The 16,734-nt window shown below is 32.3% G+C and overlaps 1 pseudogene; it reads left to right on the top strand.

Moving 5' to 3' along the window:
• Positions 1 to 5,885: 5,885 nt before the first annotated feature.
• LOC110691826 lies at positions 5,886 to 9,054 on the top strand (annotated as a pseudogene).
• The last annotated feature ends 7,680 nt before the right edge of the window (positions 9,055 to 16,734 follow it).

Raw genomic sequence — 16,734 nt, 5'->3', positions numbered from 1 at the left:
TTTTAATTACCTACATTACATATAGTTTTTATATAGGTACATTGTTCCAGTCTTCTATCTGATTCGGTCTTGGAACGGTGAACAATCCTAAATTCACCTCTACTAGCATTGGCAACTGTAGCTGCCACGGTGCCTCATTACCTTTAACCTAATCAATGAAAATCATGGCACCACCACCATCCTCTCACATATTATTTTCCTCTCAATTCCTCTTTATTTTTTTTAATTGATAATTAGAGATATTTACGGTTGAATTTATGTATTGAAAAACGTGATAAAAGAAACATGTCATCTACTTTGAAATGTAGAAAGTATTATCTTACACTAAATACAAAGTATTTTTTTAAGAAAAAAAAAAACTTTAGATTTACACTTGTATATGTTTTATGGACATTAAAATTTAACACAACTTAAATTTAAAATAAATCCGATCCAACTTCACCAAACCCAACCCAACACTCAAATTGAGACCTCAAAATTTTTGACTTAGAAATTGGACTTTGGACTCTAAAAGGTAGACAAAAAATAAAAATAAACAACAAAGTGGAATAAAAGACCTCAAAAAGAGGAAAATCCACCAACTACATCACTATATGTTACTTATCAAAAATCAACAATGTTTATTTATTTGGATTGAACACCCAGGTAAAATTAGGTAAAATTACTGTTAAGAACTCTCTTTGTTTCTTTTTGTTTGTTATATTTTGATTTTATGGTCAGCTATTACAAAAACTAACTATTATAAACATCATATTATATCAAGTAGGTTTTTTTTTTCTTTATCTTTTTCTTTTGGCAAAAGTAGGATTTTGTTAGCTTTGATTTAAAAAATATTTTCAAAATATCAACATTTTACATTATATAACTCACATATAATTGTATATATTCGTAGTCAAATGTGTATTGGAGATCGTAGAAGTTAAAATAATTCTCCGTCCGATCAGAAGGGGCAATGTAACAAACAAAAAAAAATGAAGGAAGTAGCTTTTAGTGGATTAAACAAGTCCAAAAACTATCTTATGTAGTGGTTTGGTTAGTAATTAGTGTTGCAAGTAATTTTTGCCAAAAGTTAATACTTCTATGATTTGTGATAAATAATTGCTGATATATATTGTTACATTTTTAGGAAAAATCAAATCTATAGCTAACAATTTAATCAACAATTTTTACCGAACACTCATGCTTCAATTATCAATATCTTCATAATTAATAACCGCTCCTACAAATCTACAACAACATTTTAATTTGCCAATCGAATAGGCCCTTAATTTTAAATCCCATTATTAATGTTACACAATTAAACTATTTTTTGATCAACTTCTCATCAATATTACGTTATTACAAAAAAACATGTGATACATTTCTTGATGATTTACTGGGTATTAATATATCTTCCATTGCTTTATAAAAACTCCAAGACATTATTTAATTGTAAGTGATACACAATGATGTATAATGATTGTTAAAGCATTCCACCGCTTCTAAGTGATCTTTACTCTATTGTCATGTTATGTTTAATTTATAATACAATTTTCAATATATTTTTGGTTAATGTATTTCTACAACCAAAAATTTAAAAAGGAAAGAAGAAAGAAGATGTATACTCAATCCTTAATTCAATGTCGGCTCAATGTATGACCAACTAATTTTTGCTAAATGACAAATTCTTATTGATATTTATTATAATCTTTAAGTTAGGTGGGCTAAAGTTATAATTGAGCACAAATCAGATATTTGATCTAAAATCATTTTGAATCGGATATTACATATTTGGAATTTGCAATATTAAGGGCCCTGTTCACTACACTTTAAAAAAACAATATTAAGTAAAAATAAGTTTACTTCAATAAAAATAATTAGTATAGTACCCGTGCAATTGTACGGTATAATAAGTTTATATGTATTTTTTACTTATCAAAGCACAATTTTTTATAATAATGATAAAGTGGAAATCAAAAGTTATGCTCTAACATATATAGCTCCTAGAAATATCATAACGTGATTTAACGCTGGTATTTACATAATTATTCTACTATTATTTTACCTATTAAATTATTTATATACTTAAAATTAGGGATGACAAGTGGGTATAAAAATGCGAGTCCCACACCGTACCCGCCCCAGTTGAAGCGATTATGGGTCCAACTTTGGTAAATAAGTAAGTGGGTATGGGTACAAAAGTCATACCCACCGTGGGTAGCTAATAAGCAGTGGATTTGATGTCATACCCGCCTACCCGCTAGTTACCCGCCTACCCACCCAGTTACCTGCCAACTTATTACTACCACTAATTTTTATGTAGTAATTTTTTTGTGTATTTATATACAGTTGACTACTTACTTGTATAATATATGATTAAATTATGTATTTACAAAATTTCAGAGATAGCATAATGACATGTTTTATAGGAAATTTATCAAACAAATATTGTTAGGTTAGCAGATAAAAGACGGACGGTTGGTGGATCGGGTGTATGTAAGTCTCCCGCTTAGGCGGATGTGGGTGTTAAAATTTTACCCATCGCGGGTGGCGGATAGGTCACAAGTATAATTTTTTTTGGCAAATGCGGATAAGGGGGAGGGGGCATCCGCACCTACACCGCCCAACTGTGATCCGTACTTAAAATTTTAGTATTTGTTTTATCTTACCTTTGTTTTTTTTGTTTATATTCACTTATGTTTGTGATGAGGTCTCCAATGTCAATATTTCATCAAATATTTTTATCATGTATGAATGTAACTATGAAATTTCAGGTTGTAACTCTGAAATTTACCGACTAAATAAATGTCATTTAACTGTTTTTCAAGTATTTTGTGAAAATGGACTAAATCCAATCCGTGTAAAAAATATAAAAAATCATATCATCTTAATTAATATAGGTTTGGTAAGGAAAATGATATACATAACCCTTAAGGCAATATATAAGTAGTTATGCTAGAAGTGGTAAAATAAATGAAATTTTTCGTTCATGTGATTATGTCATGCATTATTAATTTAATACCAAATATAGAAATGTATTAATGTTAATCTGTAGTCATTAGGGATACAAATATCATTAGTTCATTACCCTTTTTTACAAAAAAAAAAATAAAAAAAAAATTAGATTGTAATCCTTTAATTTTGTTTTTTTAAAAGTAAATTAATTATACGCAAAATTCTAGAGATCTGGATCTAATATTTGTTACCCAAATTGATTTAAAATCAATATCAGAACAAATCCGATGCGAAACAAATTTTTTTAACATTCGGTTCTTCAAAAGACAAACCATCTATCTAACCTTACCCAAAATGTTTTTTCCAAAAACATTCATTTCGTGTCCTTAAATCCAAAAACATTTATTTTGTGTCCTTGAAAGCATCCTTTTCGTGCCTATAACCATAAAAACGTCCAACCTGATTATATTGGTCCATTTTTTCAATCTAATAATTATTTGGATGGATGGGGCTTGAAAAGAGCTTTCCAACGATATATTATAAGCCCAAATCCGATTTAAAACGAGTGATATATGGCCAAAATACTAAACCAAGCCCAAACTAAGCCTAGGTCCACCTTCAATACGACCCAATAATTACATGGAGTCCAAATATTTTATTTAGGCCCCATATGATCATATTTTTTACCCAAGTCAGCTAGAATCTTCTAGAAGCTTCAAATCTATCCTTACCGAAAAGATAAAGATCAAGAGTTTGAGATTGAATAAAACTCTTATGATAATCCTTAATATTTCAGAAGACGTTCGTATATATTTTGCAAAGATAAACCATCAGAAAACAAACTCCTTACAAACTTTTCTATCTTATGAATCATCGCATAGCGACAGATCAACGCGCCGCGACTACCCTGCCGTGTCGCGACAGAGGCCATCGCGACGCGACAAGGAGGTTTATCATTCTGATCTTTTTCCGATCGTTCGACTCTCCTCTTTCCTTATAAATAGAGGTCGTTTTCCTCGATTCCAAAGAACAAAAAAAAAATATCATCTGAACACATGAAAATCATCATCAACACACAACAAGAATTCGAGAGAGAATTCAATAAATACAAAATTCCTAAAAACCCATGTTCTTAGCCTAAACACATCCTAGGTACATCATAATCATTCACTATACTTCCTTTGCGTGATTCGAATACTCCAAACCATACTCGACGTTGTCTTCGATCTCGACGTGAAAGGTTGATATTTCTGAGGGTTTGGATCTAAATCCATATTTCTATTCCTAATTAATTATTTACTTTATTGATTTTACTTTCTTGAAGTTTGCTTACGTGTGTATTATTTTGTAGCAAGAAAGTCGAAACATCAAAGTGAGTAATTTAATTACTTTTTAATAGAAATCATGTTTAGGATGACGCATTGATTTTGTTATTAGTAACATGTTAGGATTGTTATTAATCTGTTTAGTATCAAACCTAGGATCTTATTACTAACGATGTTTTTATGATGATGATTATGATAATTATTAAATTAATTATTTGTTGCTTGATTATCAATGATTTATTGCTATTGCTTAATCCCACCCCTTTTTGCAGGTTTAAAGGGAATTTGTAATTGAAATCACGCCTAATAAGATAATTAATAATTGGATTTAGGTTTAACATAATTTTAGTTCAAGTGATCACCAATATTAGATTTAATTGTGCATTAATAATTAACCAACATATATTAAACAAGTTTAGGATTAATTTGATGTATGTATGTTAATCGAAAAGCGCGCATGAATATCAATAAGAATCAAGTAGAGGCCTATTTTAGGGCTGGTTTGACCTCTTTGAAGGTTAAGTTCGTACGATCATCCCCGAACATCCAGTCATGGTTTCAGACCACTATGGAGTTACCAATTTCTATGATTGTGAATGGGGTGTAACCTTCAAAATCGTGAACGGTTTACAAGTTCCTAAAACTTGTTGGTGACTCTTTTTCTCTAGCTTCTTTCCTAGGATCGCCGGCATGCCTAAAAACATGTCTCACAGTAGGGTGAGATAAAAATTCCCTACACTAAGCTACATTGTGTCAATTTTATTTTGAAATACATCATTAACATCAACATTAATTTGGCAAATATATTAAATGATTAAGCTCATATTACTCAAATAAGCAAATCAAATGCTAAACACTAACCAACTCACTCATATTGATTCATATGGTGTTATCGTATCAAAGCGAATACATTGCCGACATCAATCTTAAATATTATAAGCATTGATGTCATTTGTCACAAAGATTCTAAAAGAGCATTCGAGCTAAAAATCCTAATACAAAAAATTGGTTATAGGATAGTAGTATCCAATTTGAAATTGATTTTCGAATATCTAAATTATTATACAAGTATTAGACGATTAGTTCCCTTCAAAAAAAATTGTCAACAATATTATGTGGTAGTCCAAATCGATTAAATGTAATATAGTTTTTTTTTTTTTTCAACAACCAAATCATACCCTATTAATATAGATTTTTCAATTTATATATTTTTTAATTTACATATATTAAAACTAAAATCTTTTAATCTTGAATTTTTGTACATTTGTAATAAAATTTTTTTGATAAAATACACATAATTTTGAATATTTAAATCGGATGTTTGTCACTTAAATCGACTCGAAAAATGAATATCAGATCGAACATATTACATCATCAAATCAGATGTGTATAAGAGTTTTGGAAATCTATATACTATCTCCGTTACATATTATGTGTCAAACAATACCTAAAAGTTGCATATAATATGTAGCAAATGTAACTATTTTATTCATCCCTAAGCTAAAGTGTATTCATTTTGAGTTGAAATTGAAATATATAAACATTAAATTGACTAATCTATTAAACAATTAAATTCACTTTACCTACTTAGATTAGTGAATTAAAAGGCCGAACACTGACCAACTCACTTCATGATTGATTCAAATTGTGTTATCATATCAATTCGCTACATTACCGACATGGCGACATCTATCTTAAATATAATAAGCATTGATGTCATCTGTCTTCTATACGAGCATTCGAGCTAAAAACCCCAATACAAAATTACAAAAAAAAAAAAAAAAAAAAAATGATCATCAATCAAAATTCAAAAGGGATAGACACTAAGAACCGAATTTCCTTGACGTGTTCCTTGAGTTGGAAGAAAAGTAGTGGACGCCTCTATCTTTTTCTTTATTAAATCAATTTCAAACAGACATTTTGCCTTTTTTTAAGGTAACAATTAAAGTTGACTAATTGCTTTAACTCTCTTGTAATTTAAGTAGCTAATTCACTATTATTTCCCATTAATTTCATTGCATTTGCATAAATACCCTTTTGCTGTTGCAAAAAGCAAAAAAACCCTTTCCTAATTCAGGTATTCTTCTTACTTTGATCATTCTATTTTTCTTAATTTTAGTGCCAAGTCTTGATTTTGTTCATACCCATTTCAATTTAACTCTAAAGTTGATACTTTTTATATTTTTTTCCCAATAATTTCTTCCCAATTTTTACTTTTGTCTTAGCCCGTTTTGATTTAAGTCAATGTATTGATTGAATTGATGATATTGCATGATATAAGTATATTACTATTTGTTAATCTGATTATTAGAACAGGTTAGAATGATTTGGTTGTAGAATCATTCTTCTTATGGAATTAATGAAATTATAATACAGGTTGTTGATATTGTAGAATCTTTTATTTCTATTTTGATTATGTGACTTGTATCAAGCTGAATCTTTGTCGTTGGTTTTGAGTTCTGATCATTGTCCATTTACATGAAAGTGGCAAGATGTTTGTTGGGTTTGGATTGTAATGGATTAATTGAATAATTAATTTGTTCTTTTGATTGTTTCATTGTTGTACTATTTATTAAAAAAATAATTGCTGAGTATTAAATAGTGGTCGTGCTTTTATATTAAGGGTCAATTAGAAACATCTCTATCATCAAAGGATAAGGTTGTGTACATCGATCTGGCCTTCTGACCGGGCCATTTTCAAAAGCCTCTTTGGAGGCACTAGGGTAATATGAGTATTGCTGTAATATTTCGTGTGTTGGAAAAAAGGAATTTAAATGTGTTATTCCCTCAAAATACCATGTATAAGAACTTAAGAAGCTATAACATTTTGTGTTGGTTGCCAAAAAGGAGCTAGGAGAAGAAAATTTCGGTACTTAGAGCTAGTAAGCCTAGTATGTCTGGTGGAGACATGAGGAGGCCGAACATGGATGGGGTTGGACCGAGAAAAACTAAAAACTTCTGTACTTAATATATGAGGGGTTCTAATGGGATTGTAGTAGAGCTTTCTTGTTTTATCATTTGAAATTTATTTAGAAATTAGAATATTCTAATAAAGGATGACTATTACTTCATAATGAAGGATCATATTTGCTTGATCATTGTTGTTTAAGTTCCTATAGCATTTGATACCTTCTTGGTCAATTTCATTAAGAAAGACTTCTTACAAGATTAAGACAAATTGCTTATGAGATATTTTGTTGGCACTTTGTGTTGATTATTTTTGTATTCACTGTTCTTGGTCAAATTTGTGATGAGGAGAGTTTTGTTCTTTTTCAGAGTTTAACTACCAGCAGAAAGCAGTAATAGAAGAATCAATGGTAACAGGGGGTTTATATGATGATTTGGTGCAGGAAATTCTAATGAGGCTACCAGCCAAGACTTTGCTCAGATGCAGGTGCGTCTGTAGGTCTTGGTATTCCTTAATTACAAATCCTGATTTCATTTTGGCCCATGTCTGTTACAACAAGGCTAAACGCCATCTTGTCCTTTTGCGAAGCTTTGATCATGCAGAAAAAAAGGTCAGGTATAAACTATGCCATGATAATGAGCAATTGGATGAGATTATGACAATTGATTTTCCTTTTGTTAGTAAACATCATGATTATTTTAGGATGGTGGGTTGTGTGAATGGGTTAGTATGCTTGTCGGATGATATTGTTGAAGTAACAGATACTTTGATTTTATGGAATCCAGTTATTAGGAGATTCCTGACCCTTCCTGAACTCAAACTAGATGTTGAATCAACTGATTTGGGTCGATCAGTTTTTGGTTTTGGGTTTGACTCTTCTAAGAATGATTACAAGGTTATCAGGATTGTGTACCTTAAGAATCCGGATTTCGAAGCCCTCCAAGTTGACGCCAAAATTGCAATTTTTAGACTTAGCTCAAGTTGTTGGGAAGTTAATGGCTCTGCTTCAGCCCCTGTGCTTGATACCCGGCAAGCTTATGTAAATGGTGTTATTCACTGGTTGGCTTATAACAAGCTAATTGTGGGGTTGATGTAAAAGGTGAGGCATTCAAAGACATGATGCTTCCCCAAACCTTGCACGATGCCAATATTAGCGATTTAACCATCGCCTCATGGTGTGACTTGCTTTCTGTATTTGAAAATGGGTATTGGTCAGGGAAGCTTAGTTTGTGGATTATGAAAGATTATGGTGCGCCTAAATCATGGGTAAAGCAGTTTGTGATTGAGTCATTTGTAATGGTCAGAAGTCTTAGAAGCAATGGCTGTGTTATACTGCAAAATATTGGGGGCAAACTAGTTTTGTATAATGCAAAAACCAATCAATTTGAGGAATTCAAAACCCATGTTGAGGGTTCTATACGTGGTTTTCATATGAGATCATACCTAGAGAGTCTCGCTCTATTAGATCAGAAGGATTCACACGGTGTTCTCTAGACTGTACTCGAATACCGTTGGATGGTGCAAGAAACCGTTGAAGACAAATATTGCATGAGATGGGAACTCAATACCCAGAACTTCTATCAGGATTATCGCGAGTTGTAGATTCAGCCTGCCTGTATAAATAACTTTGTTTTTTTTGCTTTGTTTCCCGTACGTGTTTGTGTGTTAATATATGAATATAGGTTTTTACATAGTGATGCTACTGATGGATCTTGAATTTTCTTTGTAAATTCCATGGAGTGAATGAGGTCAAACTGTTGATCTTATTGATGCATCAGGTCACATTGCAGGATAAAGTAGTGTTACAATTTTTCAGAAGTGTGCTGTAAAGTGATTTGAATCAATGTTTAAGTCACACCTTGAATTGATTTGATGAGTTTGTCTGCATATAGTCTATGAGTACATGAGACTATTCCATAGTAGTGAACTTATTGATAATAGAGACTGACTTCACACCCTTTAATTTCAAATTAACAAGTTTCTTGATTAATGATGCATTATTATGAACGGTCTTTCTTTCATAAAGACCTTCAAATTTCTTCCACAACTTCCACAACTCATAAGGGTCGGACCCTTGTGACACATGGTTGAATATGCTAATATCAATCAATTGTCTAATATTCCCTAAAGTCTTCCTTTTCAACTTCACCTAATCTTTGTCATCCATTTTTTCGAGTTTCGTTGGTTTAACAATGCTACTATTTGTCTTTGTGGTCGCTTCTATCAGTTTCTGTAAATCTTTGCAATGTAACGGGTCTTTTTCATAGGTCTCCGAATTGAGTAATTAGTTGATGTCAATTTAACCATCAAATTACTACTACTCGACTCCATAATGTGACAAATTGAACTCCGGCTCTGATACCAAGTTGTAGAGATCAGAAAGAGGTCATTATGACATCCACAACAATTCAATCCAATTAATCCAAATTCTCACACAACCAAATCACCAAATAAAACTAGCAATAAGGCAGTAGCAAACCCCACAATAATAGGAAGAAATGATAACAAACAACACACATGAATTATACGTGAAAAACCCCATCAATAATCATGGGACCGTTTGAGTCCACCATATACTTCCCTTTTTGATAAATCGAGGGGAAAAGTACCCCAAATGAAGGACTGTCAGGTCTATCTAGCAACAATTCTGACCTAATCGGTGCTCTTTCAACCGTCCAAAATGAAGCTTTTGATGCCAGGAACAAGCTGTCCAAATTTGAGCTTTGAGCTTTGAGCTCAATCCAACGTCAGAATCTGGCAACGAATAATTTTATAGAAGTTACCCTGAAATATCCGAGAATGGATCGAATACTCCTTTAAAAAACCTCACTTAGCCCTCTTGTGTTTTCTGATTTTGTGTATGTCTTAGCAATTGCCTCCATTCACTCTTTACTACCCTTATTCTCACCGAGGGTTACTAGAAATTACACTTACTCCAAACAAGTAAAATGTTATAAAATGGTCCAAAGGAAAAATACATTTTACTACCAATTGAACTCGATCCATAACTTCACAATTCATATCATGACACCAATTGTTTCCTCACTAGACAAAAAATTACGAAGAATAATAACCCGGGCATTGACCGGAACATTTCTAGTTAATGACAATTAAAGTCACATTAGAGGGGTGATTAATCCATAAAGCAAGATTTGAGCTGGATATGGTGGGGTTGGGAAGGACCCATCTAACGACACGGCACCAGCATTCATTGCCATTTAACTGACATGTGGCACCTTCTAGTCATGCTGCCCCCACTAAATCTTCACTATTTTCCCAACTAATTACAATTTTCAATGTTAATAATTAATTATACACTCAAATATCATAAAAAAAATATATACTACGTATATTCGAGAAAATAAAAGTATACCATAATATTAATGTTAATAATAAGGCGGTTCATCAAATTCATATAGGTTAATTATAATTATTCTTCTTCACGTACTATCAAAATTAAAATTTCAAGAAAAACTTTACAAATGAAGGTACCAGTGGGATTTATAGCAAAGCTTTGGAGCTTCATCAAATTTTTGCCGTTTTTCATTTCACTCTTTATTTTGGGCATCCTCAAAGGTTATACTTCTCAAATTTTTTTTTATTTTTTATTATTATTTTTTTATATATATATAATTTTTGTTACAATCAATATACTTCCTCCGTTTTTTTTTATTGCATCATAGAGGTTTTGGAGTCAAAATTTGGCAGTGGGAAAAAGTAAGAGAGAGAAACGTAAAAATACAAAATTGTTCATGTAATGTAAAGATAAAATAAAAAGTAAGTGTGCAAAAAGTAAGGGTATGTCGGGTATTTACAGTGTGAACATAAATATTTTTTGTCCTTAAATGGAAGTGATGTAATATTTGTGAAACTTCCCTAGGCAAGTGATGCGATATTAAAAGCTCAAATAAAAACATTTTGTCAGCAAAGCTACGATCGTTGTTTTATATCATATATTTTTCATATCGTTGTGATTTACAGCCTTTTTTGCAAGGGGGTCAATCGATTTGTTGTAGACGTGAAGAAAACTTTCATCTGATTTGTTAGATTGTAATTGAAAGATTAACCTTTTTTTCAATCTCGCACAAACTTTAACCCATGAAACAACTCTATACCAATCCATGAAAAAAAAAATCACATCCTCCCTCAAAAGAGAGAAGAAAAACCTCCTTCGAAGGAGCAAAATCCTCCTAAAGAAAAAGGAAAAATCCAGTCTTTTGAGGGAGAAATATTCCTTCTAAAAGAGGAAGAATTATAATAAACCTAACACAAGGGGAAAAGCACACAAAAGTACAAAACAATGATTGGGGCTTTTCACCGGTAAAAACCGATGGAAGCCCCACTAAAATTCAACAATGGAGGCTAGGGTTTTAGAGAGAGGGGACAGAAGAAAGGCTTAGGTTATTTTATTTAGACGAATCAAATTTGTAAGGAATGAAGTTTAGAAATTCGATAATATAGGTGGAAAATATTATTATTGTTATTGTTGTTATGATTATTATTATTATTATTATAATAAAAATTATAAATTTACTAGTTTCGGTTGTTGGAGTTAATGGAGCTCGCCGCTATTGTAGTTGGTGTGGTGGTCGTGGTTGCTACAATGGTTGGCATGGTGGTGGGATGAATTAAGAGAGAAAAGGTTTAAAGGGTGAGGTAAAGTGGGAGAGTAAATATGGAGGAAATACAAGTTAGTCTTTATGATTGACAAAATATGTTAATCTTAAGGGTAAAATTGACATTTCCATGAGTTATTTGCAATATTTTCGTAAATTTACTAGGATGTCCGTTAGTTTTAGCTTCTTCCTCCCTCTTTCCTAGTACTTTCTCCATCCAACTTTCTTTCTCCTCACTTCTTCCGATCTAACTTAACAAAGGCGATTCAACTTTAAAATTTTCGACCTCACTTCTTTACCACCACAACCAACATCACAGTCACTGTCATTTGCTATCTCTTCTCCCTTCGCCCCCACATTACTTCTTTCATCATTTTTGAAAATAAAGCTCAATTGTGGGAAATTCAATGGAGGATATGGTCACCCCTACCCTTTAGGGTTGACCATGCCTTTAATTTCATCCTTCATTCATAGGGTTTTCGTTTAATTTCGGGGAAGGTGGGTGGAGACGGGGAAGTTTCATTGGCTTTGGTGTCGAGGAAGCTTCAACAGTGGTCGAGGTCGGGAAAACTTTAATGGAGGAAGAAGCAGGAAGCGCTTTCAATGAAAGGAGTCTTAATGGTGGTGTTGGTGGAGTAACGACAAAACGGCCGTTAAATCAATCGTTATCTTCACTCATGAGTTGGCATCAAGTAATGTTCTTTAATAACACATTAATGCCATTAGATTAAATTGACGAATTTCGTCAATCATAAAGATTAATTAGGGCTGGCTCATAAATATGAATATAGGCATAAGGGTCCCTTTACACATAATGTTGGCATATCCATAACGATAAGCTAATTGAGATGTTTAGCGACGAGCTGATTCAAGAAACTACTTTTGTAGGTTGTTGGATAAGCAACAAGATATTTACCAAATACTCTTATAAAATCAATTAGTCAAATTAATTAATACAACTAGCTAGTCAAAATCAGCAAATACAATTCGCGTAATCTTTCAATTTTCAATTATTCACCAAATACGACCTACTTTGTAAAACACTTTAGTATAAATCATAGAATGTGTATGAATATTAAATAGTGTCAAATATTCTTTGACTCTAGCTCTGTATCATATATACGACTTGGTGACTTCATCATATTGACATTTTTACTCGTAAGTAGAAGGGTCAAAAACTGACTCGATTTGACCTGAGTAAAAAAACCATATTCAGATTTCGACTTGTATAAACGCAATAATTTAGCAATGTTTCAACTTTGATATACACTCGAATACCCGACTCGATCTATTCGAACCTAATCCACGTACCCAATTGACACATTTACTTGTAAGAATGATTAATATTGTCAATATTGTTATTTACTGTTTTTTTTTTGGGGCTGTTTGTAACACCCTCGATATACTAGCTAATAATAAATAATAAATAAAGGAAAAAATAAGCAACCTTTAAATAAAATTGCGGAAGCATAAACCTAAATTGGAGGTATTACCGCCATACTCAACAACTTGTCAAGTGTTAAGGCTTACAAAATCCCAATAATTATAACTCAATAAACTAAGTGAGATATTAATAAACCTTTACAAACTCGTTATAAACAAACTAATCGAAACACTTGAGCTTCTTTAGCTACGATCACTTGATCAACCTGCTTAAACAATCTTGTCTGCTCACCATTAGGGACAAATTCCAAAATAGATCGTCACATGGCCACCATAGGAAAAAGACATGGCCGTAAACACAAGTATTACAACAAAATAATACACACGTCAACAAAAAGTTGAGTAATCATCACATATCAGAATAAAGAGAGTAATAAAATAATTAACTTCGCTAGCTCACTTTAACAATGTAGTTCAAAACTACATCACACATATATATCTCAAGGTAAAATAACTCCGTTCTCTAAAATTAAACTTTGTCAAACTCAACCTCGAATATTAATACAAACTTTTACTCAATTAACTCCTCTAACTAATAAATGTGTCATGCTCGTTGTTCTATACCTAGCCTTGGACATGGGTAATTCGAATAATTAACCAACAAGTATAAAAACTTGAATACTCTCAATAACCAGAAAACACCTTAACCCATGACCAATATGGGTCAAATCCCACTGTAGGGGACCATAGAAAAATATAAATAAAAATTGTACCTCATTCTTAATTGAGGATCATTATCTCATTACCAACATGCCAAGGACTAAGATCTATAACGCCGAGCCTCAAACTAAGAACAAAATAATAATTCTCAACCTTTTGATCTCCTACTTTGATCAAATAAGTATTCACTAATTAATAAACAATAATATCTCAATAATGGCACATGTTCCCAAATAATATAACCATTCGAACTCGATTCAATCATAGTATATCTCAACTATTATAGGATAATAATTCTAATACCCAAATTTAATTAATTCTCAACCCAAAATAATCATATTAGTAACCCTAAAACCTCAATAATAATACTCCCTACAGCAACAATGTTAAAAACCCTATAAATAATAACAGGAACGATCAACACAACAAAATGACACAAAGTAATAATAATACGCGAGTTTCACATCATGCTACTCATATAATAAAATCTGCAATCACAAACATCAAAATATAACAATCAACAACACTATAAAAATTAATCATAAAGTTAACAAGTGACTCTAAAGAACCGTGTGATTACCTTTCTAATCGATACCCAAACAATTGAAACGCCGTTAAGGGTCGAACCATGAAATTACCATGCTAGTGCTTCAAGTATAATTAAGTGTGAAATATTGATTGCGAGCGACGATCTATCAAACTAATAAATATGATAATACATCTGATAGGTGAAAACTCTCGGCTACGCCGTAGGAGAATTAAGTAAAACAAAAGTAGCTAAAAGAATAATGGGTACAAATATTCAAAACTTAAGGCTGCACTAATCAGTAATTTAATTATATACGAAGTACAAAATTCTTAGGGTTTAAAACACAGTTTATATAAGATAAGAATAAGAGTTTTATTTAAATTAAAATAGGGTTTTAAAACTTTTCAAACTCTAAAATAAAAAATATGAGATTAGCAAGGTTATTTAATAAATAAAAATAAACTTTATATATATATATATATATATATGTGTGTGTGTGTATATATATATATATATATTTATATTTTATATATATATATATATATATATATATATTTATTTATTTATATTTTATACACACATATAGTATTACATTGTCCCAATTTATCAATTATATAAACATATCATGTTTATCTAATGGCTCAATTGTAAATATTAAGAACAGTGAAATATGCCAATTTATCACTATTATTGAAGCTTCTTCCTCGTGACCCACCATGCCGACGTTGTTTGAAGCTTTTGACTTCATTATTGAAGCTTTTTCCGCCATGGAAATGGATCGTTGAAGCTTCCTCCTCGTGACCCACCATCTCCACTACCTTATTTTCGGCGGCTTCGCCGCCGAATTAAACATAAACCTTAAAAGAAATGAATGGTATGGTTAACCTCAAAGAGTACGACTTTTCGTCTTCCTCCATTGATGTAGTTCATGAGCTCGATTTGCTCTATTGCACCTACTGATTTCTCCATTGAAGCACTTTAAATCCCCTATTATCCATTAACTTCATTAACCTCTTTTATCCCCAAAATTACAAAGTTACCCATAAATAAATACAAATATTGACTATTATACCCTTAGATAAACAGGTTTTGTTGAGCAATTTCCCACAATATAATATTGCTAAAATAAAAATAAATTCCCTTCGTGCATCGATTTAGAAACTAATTCCCCAAATACCATCCACGTAGGATTGGTGTTGGGTGTCAATTTTTTTTATTTGGTTCAGCTTAAAACCGCTAATCGCAATAGCGGTTATAGCTTTAAAATCGCCACTGTTATTAGCAGTTTCAGAAAAGAGACCTCTTTTTTCTATTAACAAGTCACTTTGGCCATGTTTGGTAAATGACTTTTTGGTGGCCTTTTGGTTATCTTTTGGCTTTTAGCTTTTTTATGTGGTCAAACGACCAAAAAAAAGTGTTAGGTAATTGACTTTTCATTCAGCGAAAAAATTGGCTTTTAAGCCAAAATGAAAAAGTTGTTATGAGTAGTTTTTTTGTTGGCTTTTGGCTTGTTGTCCCACAAATTATCTAATAAACAGCCGACAACCAACACTTAAATTTACCAAACACTTTTATAAACAACCAATTTCAAAAGTCATTATAAACAGCCAAACATTCCAACTAGTCAAACAAGCCAAGTGAACCAGTCAACCGCCAACAGTCATTTGCTAAACAAGGCATTTGCCTCCTTACTTTTTTTTTTACGGGTAAAAAAGAAAAAAAAAGTAAGGAGGCAAAGAGACCTGTTAGTAGAAAAAGCGATCTCTTTTCTGAAACCATGCCTTAGCCTAAAGTAGGAAAGAGAGCGCCCACATTAATATTGCTAAGTTCAAAGAGACCTAATTTCAGTAATAATGGGTCTCTTAGCTTTTTTTTTTTTATAAATAAAACGGCTATTTCACCAAATGCTACTGAGTAATTGCGAAATTCACCAGATGCCATAAGCCTTTTCTAAATATACCAAATGCCACTGACAAATAGCACATTGACACCCTGTGCCATTAATGAGGTCTGGCCGTTAGTTGACCCCACCATTTGCCACGTGTCACCTTCTGATTGGTCCGTTTAAAAAAAAAAATACTTAAACAAAAATTAAAAAAAACCAAAAATATTTTAAAAAATAATAATTAAAAAAACCCCAAACCTCAAACCCCAGCCACCACCCCACTTGCACCGGCAGGCATGCCGCCAGCCGCCGGCCCCCCTCCCTTTCCCCTCCTCTTCCCCCGTCGCGCCACCCACCCTAGCCCAAACCCTTGCAATTCCCACCATCACTACCACAACAGCTGCTCCGATCCATAGCCACCACATCCAGTCCCC

The sequence above is a fragment of the Chenopodium quinoa genome, unplaced genomic scaffold (assembly GCF_001683475.1).
Source record: "Chenopodium quinoa cultivar QQ74 unplaced genomic scaffold, ASM168347v1, whole genome shotgun sequence".
Taxonomy (NCBI): Eukaryota; Viridiplantae; Streptophyta; class Magnoliopsida; order Caryophyllales; family Amaranthaceae; genus Chenopodium; species Chenopodium quinoa.
Note: the sequence above shows the minus strand (reverse complement) of the source record. Positions and strands in the feature narration are given on the sequence as shown.